We start from the raw sequence: 20,168 nt of genomic DNA on the forward strand, positions 1-20,168 counted from the left end.
GAGGCATTTCTCATCCAAAATCTCACAGCTTGGATTGCTACCTTAGATGGCTCGAAAAAGTTGAACTTCCGGGGCTTCGACATAAATGCACTATTCACGCTGAGTCGTACTCCGCTGCATCTTCCATTCCTCCATGCCGCGGCAAGGTTTTGGAATCCGGTAACACATGTCTTTAGTTTTGGCAGGCAAAAGGTATGTCCAACTTTCGAAGACTTCCAAGCTTTGATGGAATCCGAGCGCAGCGAAGAAATCTTGCCCCGGCTTCGCTTCGGCCACGCCCAAGCCTTAGGGCGAATGTGTGGGCTCACTATGCCTGACGCTCGATCTTTGATTTGTGACAAAATGCTGGATATTCCGAGTTTGATTTGTCGGTTTTCTGATGCCGGTGATCGCGGTGACCATCATTGGCAAGGCTTTCGATGACATGCCCTTTGTGCCTGCTATCTGATTTCTTGCTTGCCTCAGGCTCCGGAGGATCTAGTGTCCAGTTGATCGAGGTTGCTCAAGGCTTGAAAGATGGAAAGAGTTGCATTGCCATGAAATTGGCCGAGACATTGACGGGCTTGGATGCTTTCCATCGCCGGGAGACGACCAGATTTGCGGGGAGTCCACTATTGCTGTAGGTAATGTTCCCATCCTTCCTCACATATATATTGCTCACATCACTCGACCCTCAGGCTCGATTTTTCTCTCAAAAACCCTTTCTCACTTTTCTCTCAACATACACCTCTCTATTCTTTAATCTCTCATTTTTCATCCCTCCCCAGGTGTGGTTGATGGACAAAGTGCAGGTTGTGGACTCTTGCCCAGCATACTCAGCTCACGACTACTTCTTCCGATGACGTCTAGGCGATGCCCTTGATGAGGGATGGTGGTTCAACTGGATGTGCAATTTGTCCGCAGACTGCATTGCTTGGCGGTGTCCTTGGCTCAATCTACCGGCAATGAGCTACAGCATGTCCCGACAGACCGGGATTCAGTTGATTGGTCTGACACACTGTGTGTTCTACTTTCCTTTCCGGTTCCAGCGCCAGTTCGGCCATGATCAGATCTGCCCGACGGAGGGGATAGAGTACCCAGCTGCATTTCTGGTCCGAGGCGCACAGCTAGCTCGGTATGGCACGGCATGGATGACGAGAGAGCTTCTGGCCCCTGCTCCTACTTTCAGTTGCACTTTGTCTAATGAGTGCATAGATTGGCTCAATGAAGAGGTGCAGATTGGGCCCGGCTTGGCATCAGAAGCTTCGACCAAGTCTGAGAGGGGACGCGGGAACACCTGGCTATGCCCCGGATTTATTTGCTTTAATCATAACTTTCAAGTTTTCTTTATGAGTGTAATAAAAAATAACTTCAATTTGTATTCAAGAGTAGGAGAACTCTGTATTGAAATCAATGAAATTGAAGGTTGTGGGTACTGAAAATTTCCCGTTTGGTCCAAAAATGGTCTAAGTTGTAAAAGATTAATTTGAGCAAAATCAACTTTTATTAAAACTTTTCAAAGCCATTTTCGATATGGATCAGAACTGGACACGCCTAAGATCTGTCACTGAGATGCACAACCCCGGATCCCAGCAACTGGAAAGTTGCCCCTAGTCTGAATAGCACTGCACCGGAGATCACAACCGAAGCTCTTGAATGCTGAATAGACGAAGATAGTCGAGATGATCAAATGGACAAAGTTGATCGGGGAAAAGTTTATGGCTGGACTTCAGGATGAAGTTTCCTACGTGTCCTAAAGATGGGAATCAAGTCTTACGTAGTTCGGCTCAGGTTCACTCGTGTATTAACCCTCACCTTTTACGCTCTAACTTTTGCCAAGGCCGCCCTTTGCGGGTTTTCAACCTTGCAAGCTCAGTTTTTATAATTTCAAATTTTCTGTGCTCTAACTTTTGCCTAGGTCACCTTTTCGGATTTTCGGCCTAGCGAGCCTCTCAGGGGTAATATTTCTTCAACTTGTCCATGTTGATCGGTTGTGAGAACTCTAGGCCATCTAGGTCTATCAGAACGACAGCTCCACCTGACCAAATAGACTTCATGATGTAGGGACCAGTCCAATTGGGTCTGAACTTGCCCTTAGGGTCATGGATGGGGCTCAGTTGTCTTTGAGCACCAAATCTCCTTCCTTCAAATTCCAGGACTTAACCTTCTTGCTGAAAGCCCTGGCAATTCTGCGCTGATAACCTTGAACATGGTATACTGCTTTCAGTCTTCTCTCATCAAAGAGCATGAGTTTCTCAAATCTGCTTTGCTGCCAATCTGCTTCGGCTATCTGACACTCAGCCAGCACTCTCAATGACGGAACCTCAATTTCAATAGGTAGAACGGCCTCCATCCCATAAACTAATGAATACGGAGTCGCCCCGGTAGAAGTTCTAATTGAAGTCCGGTAGCCCTACAGAGCAAATGGCAGCTTATCTGGTTAGTCCCGGTAGGTTTCCCCCATTTTCTGCAAAATGTGTTTGATGTTCTTGTTGGCGACCTCGACTGCTCCATTGGTCTGCGGCCGATATGTGGATGACTTATGAAAAGCCACGTTGTATTTCTCCAACAAATCAATCACTTCCTTCTTGAAGTGGGAACCATTATCTGAGATAACCTCGTTCGGGACCCCATAGCGACAGATGATGTTATTTCTGATAAACTTTGCGACGTGCGACGCCTTCAACACCGCATAAGATTGGGCCTCAACCCACTTTGTGAAATAGTCTATCGCGACCAGAATGAACTCATGCCCATTGGACCCCTTTGGAGTGACAGCTCCAATCACATCGATTCCCCAAACTGAAAATGGCCATGGCGAAGTCATATTGTACAGCTTCGACGGCGGGATGTTCATGTGGTTTGCATGGATCTGACATTTGTGGCATCGCCGAACAAAGCCGATACAATCCTCCTCCATGGTGGACCAGTAGTAACCCTATTTGAGGATTTTTTGGGCTAGCATCACCCCGTTCACGTGCGCTCCGCATTCTCCTAAATGGATGCCCTCCATTAGGCATTTCGACTCTTCAGCCTCAACACACAGCTTATGCATTCCCAGATGACCTCTCTTATACAATTTTCCTCCACAGATGATGAATTGAGCAGCCATTCTTCGGATCGCCCTCTTGTCTTTGGCATTTGCCCCTAGTGGGTATGCTTCTTTCTCCAAGAAGCTCCAGACATCGTAATACCAGGGGTTCTCATCTTGAACCTCTTCTATGGAAACAATCGACTCGTAGGCTGGTGCAAACTTTTGGTCAATGATGATCGGACGCATCCGGACTCCAAAAGTGATGTCTGTCATAGAAGATAGAGTTGCTAGTGAATCTGCGAACCTGTTGTTTTCTCTTAGTAGATAAGCGAAGTTCAGCTTCTCAAACCGAGGAATCAACAGGTCCAAGGTCTAGTGGTAAATTCTCATCTTTTCTTCTTTGACTTTCCAATCTCCTTTAGCTTGAGATACAACAAGGTTCGAGTCCCCGATTACATCCAACCGTTTTGCCCCTAGTTCCAAAGCTGCTTTTAAACCAGCAATGCACGCTTCATACTCTGCTTCGTTGTTCGAGACTTTGAATCAGAGTTTAAATGCTAGAGGGATACGGGAATTGCCAGGTGCTATCAGCAACACCCCTATCCCATACCCGTACTGGTTTGACGCTCCGTCAAAGTACATCGTCCAAAACTCATCTTCGATATGCATAATGGCCTCGTCTGGGAATAGGTACTCAATTGTTTCATCCCCTTCCACTAGGTGATCAGCTAGGAACTCCGCTACCGCTCTCCCCTTCACTGACTTACGAGTCACATACTTCAGATCGAATTCGAAAAGCAGAAGCAACCAACGAGCTAGCCTACCCGTAAGTGCCAGTTTCTCAAAGAGATATTTGATGGGATCTAATCTTGAAACCAACATTACAGAGTGAGCTAACAGGTAGTGCCGCAGCTTCTTGGTGGCCCATACCAAGGCCAAGCAAGCCTTTTCTAGCGGTGTGTAATGGGTTTCGTAATCCAGCATCTTCTTGCTCAGGTAATAGATAGCTCTCTCCATCTTGTCATCTGATTCCTGCGCAAGCATGCAGCCCATTATAGTTTCAGTCACTGAAAGGAACATAATCAACAGTTTTCCCGGTTCAAGTGGTGACAACACGGGTGGGTTCTGTAAGTATTCCTTGATCTGTTCAAAAGCAGCTTGGCATCGGCCGTCCCATTGGAACTTCTTTCCTTTCTTCAGGAGACGAAAAAGTGGTTCACAAGTCAAGGTTAATTTTGAGATAAACCGTCTTATGAATTACACTTTACCCAGAAAGCCTCTCACCTCCTTTTCAGTCCTTGGTGGTGGCATTTCTAAGATGGCCTTAATTTTGGAAGGGTCGACCTCGATACCTCTCTGCGTAATCAAGAACCCCAGCATTTTCCCTGCTGTAACACCAAACGTACACTTCTGAGGATTCAGCCGTAACCGGAATTCTCTGATCCTTTGAAAAAACTTTTGCAAGGTGGTGTAGTGGCCCTCTCTTTCTTTGGACTTGACAATCATGTCGTCCACGTACACCTCAACCTCTTTATGGATCATGACATGCAATATCGTGGTTGCGGCCCGTTGATATGTAGCTCTAGCGTTCTTCAACCCAAATGGCATCACCTTATAACAGTAAGTCCCCCACGGAGTGGTGAAAGCAGTCTTCTCCCAGTCTTCAGGTGCCATCACTATCTAATTATACCCTGAGAATCCATCCATGAACAAAAGCAAAGCATGCCCCGCTGTGAAGTCTACTAGCTCGTCAATATGCGGCAAAGGAAAGTCGTCCTTCAGACTGGCTCTATTCAAATCCCTGAAATCCACGCATACCCAAATCCTACCATCCCTCTTCAGCACCAGAATGATGTTGGCCAACCAAGTTGGGTACTCAGATACCAGCAGGAACCCTGCGTCTTTTTACTTGGTGACCTCTTCTTTAATTTTGAGAGCCCAGTCCGGGCGGATCCTTCTGAGTTTCTGTTTAACAGGTCGAGCCTCTGGGTCAAGAGGGATCCGATGCTGTACAATCTCAGGATCGATTCCACGCATATCTTTGTAGGACCACGCAAAAACATCTTTGAAATTTTTTAATAAAGCAACTAAGCGCTCGCACTCCTCCGAAGACAACGTAGACCCCATCTGGATCAGCCGCGGGTCCTCCTCAGTACCCACATTAACTGTAGTGATTTCATCAACCAAGGGTTTAACAAATCTCTCCTACTATTGATCAATTAAACGTTGTAAAACCGGAGGAATTTCTTCCTCGTCGTTTTCATCAAAACTTTGAAAGTCCTGATTAATACAATAAATCAAAGGCACAGAAAAGTACTCAGAAACCACAGCCATTCCATTCCCATTAAGCACATCTAAATCGTCTGATTCCTCTGTTACAACAAACTCAAAAGAAAAAGAAAAAGACAACCTAGACAGGACTATGGCATCCAGGTTGTCACCCCCAGGAATACCGGACTCTGACTCAGACGAGCTGGAACCTGATTCCGACTCCACAGACTCGGTGGAATCAGATTTCGGCTCACTACCTGACCCGGTGCTGCTTGACAAAAATCCCTCCTTGTACTGCCAGATAAGGGAGGGCGTGATGGATGCATCCAAAATGTTTGACGGTAGGTCCGCAGCCATTTCATTCCCGATCATGGACACCGAGAAGTTATCGCCCAAGCACTTCTGTACAATCGAAGGATCTGAAAGTAGACAAGCCAGTGCTACCTCCATTTTAGTCTCGGTGTTCTCAGAATCCACTTTCCCACACTGCTCAACCTCAGTTGGTGGGTCTGTCTGCTCTTCGGCAGCATCATCCCCGGATAACTGCAGGTCAAAGAAGATCTCAAACCCCAACAGGCGCCTTCTCTCGGCATTCAGCCATGGCACTGGGAAGCCACAAAATGGAAAGTCCTCCCCCTCCCGAACGAAGCGTCCGTTTAAGGTACCCTGGATGGGTCGGTGCATCAACTCGAAAGGCTTCCCCGCCTGCTTCACTCTGGCTCTCCCAGCTATCTCCTTACCTTTCCTCACTCAATCCTTTTTGGTGGGCAGATAACCTAAGCCAAAGGTATATGGGTTGTGCGGCACTTTAGCCAATACTACAATGCCCTTCCGGTCACTCTTTCCTAATCCTATCCCGGGGATGTGTTAGAGCTTGTTCATGAGGTACACTGATTGAGCGCTAACATACAACCCCTCATTAACAGCCAAGATGTTCTGTACAATCTGAGCCTCGGCTAAGGTAAAACCTGACAAGAACACATCCTCCATACCATGCTCGATTTCCAAAACCGACGTAGATACTCCTGGCAGTGGACGAATCGATGAATTTCCAAAAACAATGGCCACCCCCTTCCCGTGGGGGTATTTCAACATCTAGTGCAAGGTGGACGAAACTGCCTTCACCTAGTGCAGCCACAGCCGCCCCAAGAATAGATTGAAGGTCGCAGGAACTTCCAAGACGTGAAAGTCAATCTCATGCTGTCCTGGACCGACCTGGGTCTGAATTTTCACTATCCCCGTTACTTCTCTGCTTGTGTTATCATATGCCCTTATCACCTGAGCTGTCGGCACAAAGTCTGCGGGCTTCAACCCGATTGCATATGTTGTCCTTGTCGGGCACACGTTGATGGCGGATCCTGTATCGACAAGAACCACTGGTATCCATTTGCTTCTACATTCCACAGAGATGTAGAGCGGTTTGTTATGATTTTCACCCTCAAGCGACAGTTCTTTATTAGAAAAGGTCAACGTCGGGGAACCTCCTCCTGAAAAGACCAATCCCACCAGTTGTTCAGGCGTGGTGTCTATTGAGAGTTTGGCCTTGTCCATTGCTGATAAGACAGCTTGTCTATGAACACGTAAAGCCATAAGCAGTCCCCAGATGGAGATGTCTGCTTGTATCTTTTTCAATTGTTTCAACATGGCCTCATCTTCTAGTAGCTTCTCTTTCTGCTTCTCCACCTCCTTGTCCTTTCCGGACGCCTCTGGTTGATCTAGGTGCAGGGGCTTGAAATACTGCCCACTCCTAGTCATATGGTCAACTTCACCAATATACCAGGTATCGTCCGGCTGGTTACTCCCTCAATCCTTATCTGTGTGGGCAAGACATAGATCATCGTCCTCCCACCACATTCCATCGGTAGCCGACAGACACCTGTCCGGCTCTGTTGTAACTATCCCTGTACTCGCAGTACTTTCCGTCCATGTGCTCGCAGCACACTCTATCTTTGTGCACACAGCACGTTCAGTCCCCACTGGGGGCCTTAGCTTTTCTGGCTCTCTCAAAATCCCCGATTCCTTCCGATTCTAACTACGTCAATGCCGCCTGCTGTTCAAAATTTCCTGTATTCAAAATGCCCAAGTCCCAAGCGAAATGCTTGGCACCGGCGCTCTCCGGCGATGTATTCTGATCTCTGGCCCTTCCGGCCACAATTGATGTCCTTGCCCCTAATGGGCCCTTTTTCAGTTGAGATTCTTCAATAATATCTGGTTGGTCGTCAAGCTCCCCTGTGACCTCTGCTGACTCCTCAAAATTGAACCAGTTGACCGTCATGTCCCCCGGATCTTGTTTGTTGAAAATTTGAAGGTCAGCTATGTCCCCTTCCAGAACTGCTAAGTCATCTATCCTCTGATCAAGTCTATCCCCCCGTAGTACACAAATTTCTGCCCCCACCGGCAATTCCACATTTGGCCTAATCTGACCCGCTGACGCAATGTAGCCACTTGGATTGTACACCTCCTCAGCAAAGCTCCCCAATTCCTCAGTCCCTGAATCCACTGTACCACTTTCCTCTGAAATCATCCCTATTCTGTCTTCGACAGCCACCACCATTGGTTCGAGTTGGGTTCAGGAGATGTCCAACATGCACAAGTCAGTGTTGTCAGGAAGGAACACCTCCGGCTTGGGTAAGTGAAATGGGGTGATATATATGCTGGGGTCATATGACATGAACTCGGTCTGGATAAAGTTGATGCGTTTGGGAGGTAGAGCTTGGTTGTGTGGTAAGAGAGGGTTGGTTGTGGCATTGGGTTTCTCTGGAGGCACAATCACCCTATTATCAACGAGATCTTGAATCTCATGATGTAATCAGAAGCATTGGTCGGTGTCATGACCGTGCTGTTCGTGAAAGGTACAGTATTTGGCTGGATTATGGGAGGGGGGAAGTGGATTCGGCAATGGCCGCGGCTCTAGGGGCTTCAAGTGCCCTTTCCAGATTAAGACCCCCAGAGCTTTGGACAGGGGCATATATAATAGGGTGAAGGTTCTTTGGCCTCGGGGTTGGTGTTTGGTTGTTTGCGAGCTACTTCCGGACGCACCGGAGAATGGTGTAGCCGCAAGGGTTCTTGGGGGAGTGGTGGTGACCATGCTTACTTCTGAAGCTCTAGCAGTTGCGGTATTGCTTGTGCCTGTATTGGTGTTGCGGTTGAAGGTTCTCCTGGGTTGCTCTCTGTCTTGGTCGATCAGACCCTGTTTCATAGCATCCTCAATTTGTACCCCCATCCCATGTAAATCTGCAAAGGTGGGGAAGAGGAGAACAATCATTTTCTGTATAAGCTTGGGCTGGAGATTGCGCACAATCATCCGAATCTGATCTTTGTCAGTGGGCCTAGAGGTCATCATTGAGGCCTTCGCCCTCCACCGGGTTACGAAGTTAGAAAAACTCTCCTTAGGCTCCTGCCTAGTCGTCTCGAGATCACGGGTTGTGATCTCGATCTGTGTATTATAAGAGTACCGAGCAACAAAAGTCTCGGCCATCTCATCCCAATTCCTCTTAACATCATCTTCTAGTTTTGCGTACCAGATGGCCGCCATACCTGACAGGGTCCGGCCGAATAACGAAAGCTTCTGTAGTCTGGTGAGGCCCATCGGCCTTAATATGTCTAAAAACAGCCGTAAGTGCACCATGGGATCCCCGAACCCGTCAAAGCGGTCAATATGTGGCATCTTAAATCTGTCCGGCAGCGTCACGGCTGCATCGGTATACCCATCCTCGATGTCCGGGATGGACTTCACACCCTGAGATTTCTTGAACAGCTTTTCAAGCGTGCTCACTTTCAATGCCATGGGGTCCACCTCGAATTCGAAGGGAGAATCCGGTTGATTGATAGGAGTGGGTGCCTTGGATAGTTGAGGTAGAATCGGGGGCGGAGCCAGCCCTGTTGGGATGTCTGTATCCTCCTGGACATTCTGGACATTCGCCGTCTCCCCGGGTATTGGAACTCTTGGTGGGGGAGGAACTTGGTGTGAAGCTGATGCTCCGACTTGCTGCTGTAGCTGGGTAACTAGCTCCGCCTGTTAGGCCATGACGACGGCCTGCTGTTTCGCAAATTCTGCTTGACGAGCAGCATCCTCCTACATGGTTCTCATGCTCTCCTGGAGCTGATGCATCATTTCCTCCATTCCTGCTACACTGCCTTGTTCTGACTGAATTGTCGGTATATCTACCTCTGTAGTAGACTCGAAAATCTCAATCTGACTGTTCAAGGACCACTGATCAGGGAACTGTGGTACCGATACACTGTGCCTCACTGATCTCCGTCTAGCAACCGGGGGTAAAGAGTAGAACACTGGTTGTCCGTCTACTAGATCCTCAGATCGATGGAGTCGACGACCTCTAGTCCAGAGTACTTGGGGAATATCTGCTCGCTCGGAAGTAATTGTGCTAAACTACCTAGCAAAAAAATAAATAAAGCATAATAAGGAAATAAACAACCAGAAACGGACAGCACAACGGCTTAAATAAACATAACACACAGTTGGCATGACAACACACAGTTGGCACGTGTAAGCTGAATATACTATTCTCAAATACTGGTCATTATTTCCCAAATCACTGCCCCAAATCTGAATATGATACCCGCGAATATGCTGATTCTCAAAACACTAGTGCCTGCAGGCCTGATGCCCAAACTCGCAAACTGATACATGCATTCCTGTAGAGACACACTCTAAAAGTACATAGCAAACAAGTGAGAGTCAAAACACCCCTATGGAGGGGTAGGGTTTCCCTGTCCTATTTTGTTAGGAGCTAGGGTTTCACTATGCACACAGCAGTTTCAAACAACCTATAACCGGGTGAGCAACCTGTCCTAGTTTGGAATGGTCATTATGGATTCCGAATATGCACTAAGTCGAATGGTCAAAAAGGGTGCCCCAGTAAAAACCGGGGTTTGTGTTCCCATCGTGGCAGAGCTCGTAACGGGTCAGCCTTATGGCACGCTTCTCAAAGCGAGCCTCCGGCAAACCATTCATGAATAGCAGATGGCAAACACGATGTCCTAGGCGCACCAATGCACATGGAATGTAAAGAAACACATAAGTGTAGTCAAAACAAGATATCATGAGTTTAAGTCAAGTTCTCTAACTCCCCAACAGAGTCGCCAGAAACTGTAGACGTCCCCGAACGTCCCGGGAAGAATCCCGTTTTGTCCATTGGGCTTACTACAGTTCGGACTCAATGTCACGGTTTTAAATCTAATCCCACAAAGTGCAATGTGAGACCGATAAATCACCAAAGAGTCCAAATCTGGCAAATCGTTTTAAAAAATAGATTTTTAGAAAGAAGTGCCAAACATGGACTGCTTTGCCAGATACAAAGTCGCCACCTAAATATTTTGTTTTGGGGGGATTTAGGAAATCCTGACTCGTGCCTAAGGCCACATGTCCGTCATCACCAAAGTTGCCTCAGCTCGGGAACTTGAGTACGATTGGAGAAGGTCATGCAATGAGCACCCCCGCTCGCCCGATCAAAGATCGGCCTCTACTAAACATGATATCTTGTTTTTGAAACCATATGTGCTCTTATTTCGATTTATTAGCCTAGAATGGCTACGTGGTGCGCACAGCATACAAGTATAGACTAGATTGCCTGAGTTGGAACAAAGTATCGCATATCCATTTGTTTTGAAAATGGATTGAAGTTTGCTACTCTCAAGTAGGCTAAAACACGGGTTTCCACGAATTATTCCAATTCAAACAACCCAACCATCAGCCACAGGCATTCAGGAAGTTATATCACATAAGCGCATAGCCTCATGGTAAGCATGCTATCATGGTAGTCACTCACACGCATGCAAGGATGCTAAAGCATAAACACTTACCGAGTACTCTGAGCCAAAGAAAGAAGCTAATTAGAAAACATGCATGAATCCTAACTATGCTGAGATGCCTAATGCAACACATGCAAGAATGCAACTAAGATAGGGTCGACTATTCTAAGATGGCATATGAGATGCTACAGGTAACATGTATTCAACTTGGAATTGAAATACGATGCAGTTAGTATGATGCGCCGAGCCCGGTGCATGCAAAACAGATGAATGGATGCAAACATACGAGCATAAGGATGCTAATTAAAACGTGCCCTAAAACTAACCATCATAAGCTGGTAAATAAAAGGGAGAAAGACGTGGGGTTGGAAGACATACATCACACACACGCACACTTATTACAACATTGCCCTCTCTCGGAGGATCCGAATGAATAATACAGAATTGAATTAACTAATTATTACACAACACTAGCTAATTAACAAATTATCTAAACTAGCATGCAAACTATGTAAAATGGGTTGCCTCAGCTCTGCTTTGAATGATAAAAGATGCATGCATGTTCGAGTCGCCTTGTCGGGAAATCCATTGCGATGCCTCGACTCGCCTTTGTTTGCAATTGATCTCAGAAACTTGCATAAAGCTCCAGAAGGCTGAAACTACACCCTGGGAACCCATGGGAAGGCTGCTGACCAGCTCATGGCCTTGGAGACCACCTACCGACCACCTTTTGTGGGAGAAACCCAAAAGGGTGGTCGGCCTGCCAGAAAAGCTGGTCGGCCGACCAATTTATGTCCCTGGTTTCTGGTTTTTCTGCAACCAAGGCAAGAGAGAGAGAAGGCAAGGTATTTTCAACATATGTGTGCCCAACCACTCTCCTCGTCATTGCATAAGCTCTAGGGAGTGTAGTCCTCGATCCTCGGGCCACCAATCATGCATCCTGATGCATGATGGCCGAGGAGTCGGATTGCACGACTCAATGTGAAATGAATGCACATATAAACACATAAATGACTAAACCCCATCATGTGTTAGTCAAGAGTGTCAACGACCGAGAATCGAGGCACGTTTCATCACTTGGAGTATGAAACATCCCTCATTTCCCGTGTTTGGACTAACTCCTATTCCAAACACAATGCAACAAGTAGAATGGCATGCACAATGCGACCTCAAGCATACAATCCTAAGGCGATGCAACCAAGTCGTGCAAACATGCAAAGGATGACGTGCAAACATGCAAACTAGCATACGCAATGCTACGAACTAACAATGGCATATTCAATGCACCTGATACTATATGTCATACACAATGCATATGTGAAGACTATCATACACAATGAAGTGAACAAGGCATGCGCAATGCAATGATCAAACATGCGATAACGCGGCATACTCAATGCTTATGAACTACAATGGCATACCCGATGCAAAATGGACTTAAACCAAAATGAATGGGCCTCAGCCACACCCAAATCAGTGGCCATAATGATGAAAATGAGGCAACAAGGTACATGGAAACATGCACAAATGCAAGGGACCAAACCTAAGGAACAAAGTGCAACTCTACCAAAGCATGACAAGGATGAAATATGGCATACAATTACACATGTCCCAGCTCTAAAATGACATACAAGATGGTCCCGAATCATGCAAAAAACTCACCTGATGCATGTTGGATGGCACAATTATCGAAATTAGTGAAGTGCATTACACTAGAGCTATGCAAAGCGATGCCCAAATGTCCAAACCAACCCCAAACAGTCCCTATGCAGACCCAAAACAGTGGCAAAATGGACTAAAATGATGGCTTGCAATGCACAAAAATGAAGCTCATGCAATAGCCCAAAAATGAGGCATACAAGCACAACTCTCAAACGCACTTAAAGAGTGGAAAACATGGGAATATGGCACAAGTGTAAGCTCTGAAATAACATGTTCAATGATGCCAAAACATGAAAACAACTCAAGTTAAGCATGCAAGAGGCTTCAAAACTCGAAGCTAGGCAAGGGTATTACACTACAAGCATGCATGGCAAGCATCATTCGACCATGGGATCTCAAAACAGAGCTAAGGCAGCCCAAATCATGAATAAAATCAGTTTAGAACATGGCCAAAATATGCTAGAATCAAGGGCCAAAACAACATGCAATGTGAGCTAGTGAACATGGATTACATTACAAGCATATGAAGCATTCAAGAGGACATGCCAAATAGCCCAAAAATCCACTGAAACATGATCAATGCATGCAAGAATGACATGCTCCATTGATAGGCTATAAAAGGGGTTATTCTACACATGCAAGAGACACACCCAAGGTGACAAAACCAACTCTGGACAGAGCCTAGGAAGGCCCTAAAAGTCACTGAAAAGGGCCTGAAACAAGGCTTGGAGGTGTGCAAATGAAGGCTCCTTTGTAAGGCCAAAAATGCTAGTGAACAAGACAAGGAGGGAGAGGGTCACCCCTCTCTGATTTTGGCTCTCAAAAAACACATGTTAACCACTGAAAATATGCTGGATTTCAGTGGTTAAAGGACCAAGCAAAGGTCAACACAAAGGCTTTAAGGCATGGCTCAAAACAAGGCAAAATGAAGCATGCAAGGGGGTAGATGACCCCCAACAACAAAATGACCTTAAACAAACATCAAAAGGACCTCAAAACAAGACTTTTTTTAGTCGACAAGCTCAAATATGCATGCAAATAAGGCTAAGAGATCGATCAAAATAGTGCTAAAAGGAGGGAAAAGGTGTGTTACCCTTGAAGCTCTGCAAGACAGCAACTTCTCCAGCCCAAAACCAACTCTTTGAGACCTCTTAAGACCCTCCAAGGACCTTAGAACAATGGTGGAGTTGTGTGGCTATGAGGTGTGGTGTAAAGGTGCAAGAACAAGACCCTTTTGAACCCAAAATATAGAGATATAGATAGAGATATGTTTTAGACCCTTAGACTAATTTCAGAACCTGGTATAAGGAAGAGGAGGGCCTCTCTTATAGAGATACAAGGCCAAAGCTTCCTCAAGAAGCTAAAAACCAAGGCTCAAAATCCTCTATACACGTGTATGGAGGATACAGCCTGTGCCTTCCAGCTGGCACAGCTGGCACACACTTACACAGACAAGACTGAGGAAGGCAGGCAGGCCGACCAGTTCAGGTGGTCGGCCGACCACTTCCCCTAGTCGGCTGACTAGTTCAAAAGGTTCAGGTCAATGAAAGGTGGTCGGCCAGCCCACTTGATGGTCTCCCAACTTAATGCAAGCTAGTGGTATGGTGGGAGACCAACAAATGTGGCTCAAAAACCAAGGAGACTAGCTTCCTGACAAGAAAACCGGTTGGCGGGAAAAAAAATGGTCTCCAAGGAGAAAAGGTGGTCTCTCACCCTTGTACCACCTCCCAAACAATCTAAACAAGGTCCATGCCAAAAATGAACCAAGACGGATGCAAAACGAGGGTTTGGGGGTCAAAACGCGCAGCCGGGTGCCCCGAAAACAGGCTGTTAAGCATTGAAAGTGGCATGCGACCACAAAGGTGGTCTCCTGGGCCACAGTGTCCCTCTAGAGAGAGGAAACAAGGTGTGTGCCAAAAGTCGTGCCAAACGGAGAAAGTTAAGCGGTCCCGAACCGAGGCGCACGGCCGACGATTCCGAAAATCGTAAACTGGTCTCCAATCGGGAACAATGGCCTACGACCACGAAAAGTAGCCTACGGCCACTGAGAGATGGTCTACGAGACTTCTCCCTCCCTTCGGAAAGAGAAAACAGGATCTGGTTCGCAAACCGAGGTAAAGCACAAAAAGGTCCCAAGGTCCGGGGGTAAGGCTCTCAGCCGAAACTCTGAAACCTCAGAACGAGCACAACAAGCACCATCACCGAGCGCTCAATCGATGACGTCTGAGTCTTAAGGTTGGTCAAAAATAGGGTGTCTACACACACTTAAAAGAGGTGAAAAGCATGCAAATGTGACAACATTACATGCTCTAAAATGATGCTAGGGGTGATTCCAAATCACATAAACAAATCAGGCATAGTATGCACAAGGCTTAAAACCTAAGACTAGTGAAGGGACTTGAACCGAAGCTACACAAAACAAAGAGCATATGGCAAGCATAACCCAAAACAGTCCTAAAGCATGGCAAAGTAAGCCTAAAACATGCAATGACCAAAGCCAAAACAAGCTAAAACAAAGGGGCAAAAACATGAGACATACAAGACTACCGAAGAGGTGTTACATTACACCTAAGACAACCAAACATGGCATGTTTTAAGTCAATGAAAACGGAGATATGGCATGCTAAAATGAGCCCAAAAACCCACTTAGATGGCGTCCCAAATGCCTAAGCATGGTGGCATATATGATGACACATTCATGAGGCATAACATACCGACTCTTTAAAGCGTTAAAGAAGCTACAAGTGCAAGCATATGAGCATATTATATGGACTTAAATAGCATAACACGTGATGGCAAACCACTGAAATGGTCGAAATAGAGCATGCTAATGACTTGAGCACCCAAAGCTAGCAAGCTAGATCACATGGTAGCTATACAAAACAATGCAAGCATGACCAATAAGACCAAAATCAGAGCTTAAGCATGTCACAACATGGCTAAAAGCTTCATGGAATTAGGCCAAAACATGCAAGCATAGTAGTTTAAATGCTAGATACATGTTAAGGCAAATCATGGGATTACAAGACAAGTATACAAAGCATGCATGGTATGTCTAAACCAAGTCAAAACAGTGCTATATCGTGGCCAAACAAAGCCTAATATATACTGAAATAAAGTTAAAACAAGCTAAGCAAACATGATACCAACATAAGCCATTTATGCAAGCATTAAAAACATCAAGGAGAGGGGATAACCCTCTCCTATTTAGGACCTCAAAACCACCTCTCCACCACTGAAAATCCTCTGGATTTCAGTGGCAAAGAGGTCATACAAAGGCAAGAACAATGGCCAAAAGGGGTGGCCTAAAACAAGGCCTAACAAGGCCTAAGAGGGGGGGGACAACCCCAAACCTCAAAATGACCTTAAACAAAGTTCTAAAGAAAAAAAAATCAGAACTTTTCTCAGTTATAAGTTAAGCTTAAAACAATAAGCAAGAAGGGCTAAAGCTTAAGCAAAAATAGGGTATTTAAAGCAAGAATGCTCACTCTTGAAGAACACCTCCAAGAACACAACACCAGCACCTTTTTCTGATCAAAATCAATCCAAGAACCCTAACATCAGCTCCCTAATGCCTCAACAACCAAGGATGGTGTAGTGCTAGGTGTTTGTGTGCAATAGTAAGACAAAATCACACTTTAGGTCACAAAAACACACACAAAAGTGTAAAGATAGGGAGATATAGAGATAGAGAGATACAACTATTTTAACCCTAATTTTAGAACCCCTGAGAAGGGAGGAGGGCCTCCCCTCTTATAGAAATCAAAATTGCAAAGCTTCTTGGAGAAGTTAAGCAAAGCTCAAATCCCTCCATACACGTGTATGGAGGGGGTCAATTGTGCATGCCAGCTGTGCCAACTGACATAAAATACCTGCATAAAGAAGATAAATAGGGTTCGGCCACCAAAAATGGCCGATCGACCAACACAATGGTCGGCCGACCAAAAACAGTGCCGATCGGCCAAAACTCTTGGGCGATGGCAAAAACAAGGGGCCGATGGCATCATGCCTTGGCCGGTGGGTTGAGAGGATAGCAAACAAGCTACCCTCTTCCCTTAGAAGCAAAAACACAAGTATTTGGTCCATAACCAAGCACAAAATAGACAAGTTGAGAGATCTTGAGGCAAGGAGCGTAGCCGAGACCTCCGAGAACTCAAAACGAACACGAGCATGGATGATCATCGAGTGTTCAAACGATGACATCCAAGTCTTAAGGGCGGTCAAAAATGGGGTGTATACACGATGTAGTGGCCCTCTCTCTCCTTGGACTTGACAATCATGTTGTTCATGTACACCTCAACCTCTTTATGGATCATCTCATGCAATATTGTGGTCGCAGCCCGCTGATACGTAGCTCCAGCATTCTTCAGCCCAAACGGCATCACCTTATAACAATAGGTTCCCCATGGGGTGGTAAAAGCAGTCTTCTCCCGGTCTTCGGGTGCCATCAGAATCTGATTGTAGCCTAAAAAGCCATCCATGAATGAGAGCAGCGCATGCCCTGCAGTGAAGTCCACTAACTCATCGATATGCGGCAGAGGAAAGTCGTCATTCGGACTGGCTTCATTCAAATCTCTAAAGTCCACACATACCCGAATTCTTCCGTCTTTCTTCGGCACAGGAACTATGTTGGCCAACCAAGTTGGGTACTCAGATACCAACAGGAACCCTGCGTCAATTTGCTTGGTGACCTCTTGTTTGATCTTGAGAGCCCAATCTAGGCGGATCCTTCTAAGCTTCTGCTTAACAGGTCGGGCCTCTGGGTCAAGAGGGATCCGGTGTTGTACAATCTCAGGATCGATTCCAGGCATGTCTTCATAGGACCACGCAAAAACATCTTTGAAATCTTTTAATAAAGCGACTAATCGCTCGCGCTCCTCCGAAGACAACGTGGACCCAATCTGGACCAACTGCGGGTCCTTCTCAGTACCAATGTTAATTATGGTGATTTCATCAACCAAGGGTTTTACAAACCTCTCCTGCTCTTGATCAAGCAAATATTTCAAAACTGGAGGAATTTCTTCCTCGTCGTTTTCATCGAAATTTCAAAAGTCCTGATTAATGCTATAAATCAAAGGCACAGAAAAGTAATCGAAGGCCACAGCCGCACAATTCTCATTAATCACATCTAAGTCGCCTGCTTCCTCTGTTACAACAAACTCAAAGGAAAAAGAAAAAGATGACCTAGACAGGACTGTGGCATCCGGGTTGTCACCCCCAAGAATACCAGACTCGGACTCAGACTCAGACTCAGACGAGCTGGAACCTGATTCTGACTCTACGGACTCAGTGGAATCAGATTCTGGCTCACTACCTGACCCAGTACTGCTCGATAAGAAGCCCTCCTCGTATTACCAAACGAGGGAGGGTGCGATGGATGCATCCAAGATGTTTGAAGATGGGCTCACAGCAGTTTCATTCCCGATCATGGACACCGAGAAGTTATCTCCCACGCACTCATGTACGATCGGAGGATCTGAAAGTAGACAAGCCAGTGCTACCCACATTTCAATCTCTGCGATCTCAGAATCCTCCTCCCTACATTGCTCAACCTCAGCTGATGGGTCTGCCTACTCCTCGACAACATCATCCCCAGACAATTGTAAATCAAAGAATATCTCAAACCCCGGTAAGCGCCGCCTCTCTGCGTTTAGCCATGGCTCTGGGAAGCCACAGAATGAGAAGTCTTCCCCCTCCCGGACAAAGCGTCCATTCAGGGTGCCCTGAATGGGCCGGTGCACCAACTCATAACGCTTCCCGGTCCACTTTGCTCTGGCTCTTCCGGCCATCTCCTTTCCTTTCCTCACCCAGTCCTCCTTGGTAGGCAGATAACCTAAACCAAAGGTATGTGGGTTATGCGGCACTTCAACCGATGCTGCAACGCCTTTCCGGCCACTGCGCCCTAATCCCATCCCGGGGATGTTCTGGAGCTTGTTCATGAGGTACACAGACTGTGCACTGACATATAACCCCTCATTAATAGCTAATATGTTCTGTACAACCCGAGCCTCAGCTAGGGTGAACCCTGACAGGAACACATCCTCCGCGCCATGCTCGATTTCCAGAACCGATGTAGAAACCTCTGGCAGCAGATGGATTGAAGAATTCTCAAAAACTATAGCTTCCCCTTTCCGTGGCGGTATTTCAGCATTTGATGCAGGGTGGAAGAGACTGCCTTCACTTAGTGTAGCCACGGCCGCCCTAAGAGTAAGTTGAAGGTTGCGGGAACGTCCAAAACATGAAAATCAACATCATGTTGTCCTGGACCAACCTGAGTCTGAATCTGCACAGTCCCTATCACTTCTCTACTGGTATTGTCATATGCCCGAATCACCTGGGCAGTGGGTACAAAGTCTGCGGGCTTCAACCCAATTGCATATGCTATCCTTGACGGACATACGTTGATAGCAGATCCTGTGTCAACAAGAACTACTGGTATCTATTTATCTCTACATTCCACAGAGATATGGAGAGGTTTGTTATGATTTGCGCCCTCAGGCGGCAGCTCCTTGTCAGTGACGGTTAACATCGAGAAAGCTCCTCTCGGAAAGACTAACCCTACCAGCTGCTCAGGCGTAGTGTCAATTGATAGCTTGGCCCTGTCCATCGCAGAAAGGACAGCCTGTCTATGAACTCTTGAGGCCATAGGCAGTCCCCAAATGGAGATGTCTGCTTGTATCTTCTTAAGCTGTTTCAGCATAGCCTCTTCCTCGTGTAACTTTTCTTTCTGCCTCTCTGCCTCTCTGTCCTTCCCGAACGCCTCTGGTTGATCTAGGTGTGGGGGCTTGAAGTACCGCCCACTCCTGGTCATGTGGACCACCTCTCCAAGATACCAAGTATCATCTAGTTAGTTGTTCCCCTAATCTTCGTCTGCGTGGGCAAGACATAGGTCGTCATCTTTCCACCATATTCCGTCGGCCATCGACAAACAGCTATCTGGTTCTGTTACAACTGTTCCTGTGCCCACAGCACATTCTGTTCCCGTGCTCACAACACATTCAGTCCTCACAGGGGCTTTGGCCTTCCTGGCCCTCTCTAGATCTTCGGTCTTCTCTTGCTCAAACTGTTTCAGTGCAGCCTACTGCTCAGCATCCTCTATACTCAAACTGTTCTGATCCTGAGCAAAATTCGCAGTTCATTCTAATCTCTGGCCACTACCGATGTCCCCATGTCTGACGGACCTTGTTTTGATTGAGACTGCTCAACAACATCTGGCTCATCGCTGAGCCACCCAGTAACCTCTGCTGACCATTCCATGTCAAACTAGTTGACAATCACGTTCCCTGAATCCTGTTCTTCAAAGAATTGTAGATTTGTAATATCCTCCTCTAGTTCTGCCAGGTCATCTAGCCCTTGATTAGGTCCATCCTCTCGAACTACACAGATTTCTGCCCCCACTAGCAATTCCACCCTTGGCTTAAGCTGATCCGTTGGTGTGATATAACCGCTT

This window comes from Camellia sinensis, chromosome 6 (assembly GCF_055761805.1).
Source record: "Camellia sinensis isolate YWXY chromosome 6, ASM5576180v1, whole genome shotgun sequence".
Taxonomy (NCBI): domain Eukaryota; kingdom Viridiplantae; phylum Streptophyta; class Magnoliopsida; order Ericales; family Theaceae; genus Camellia; species Camellia sinensis.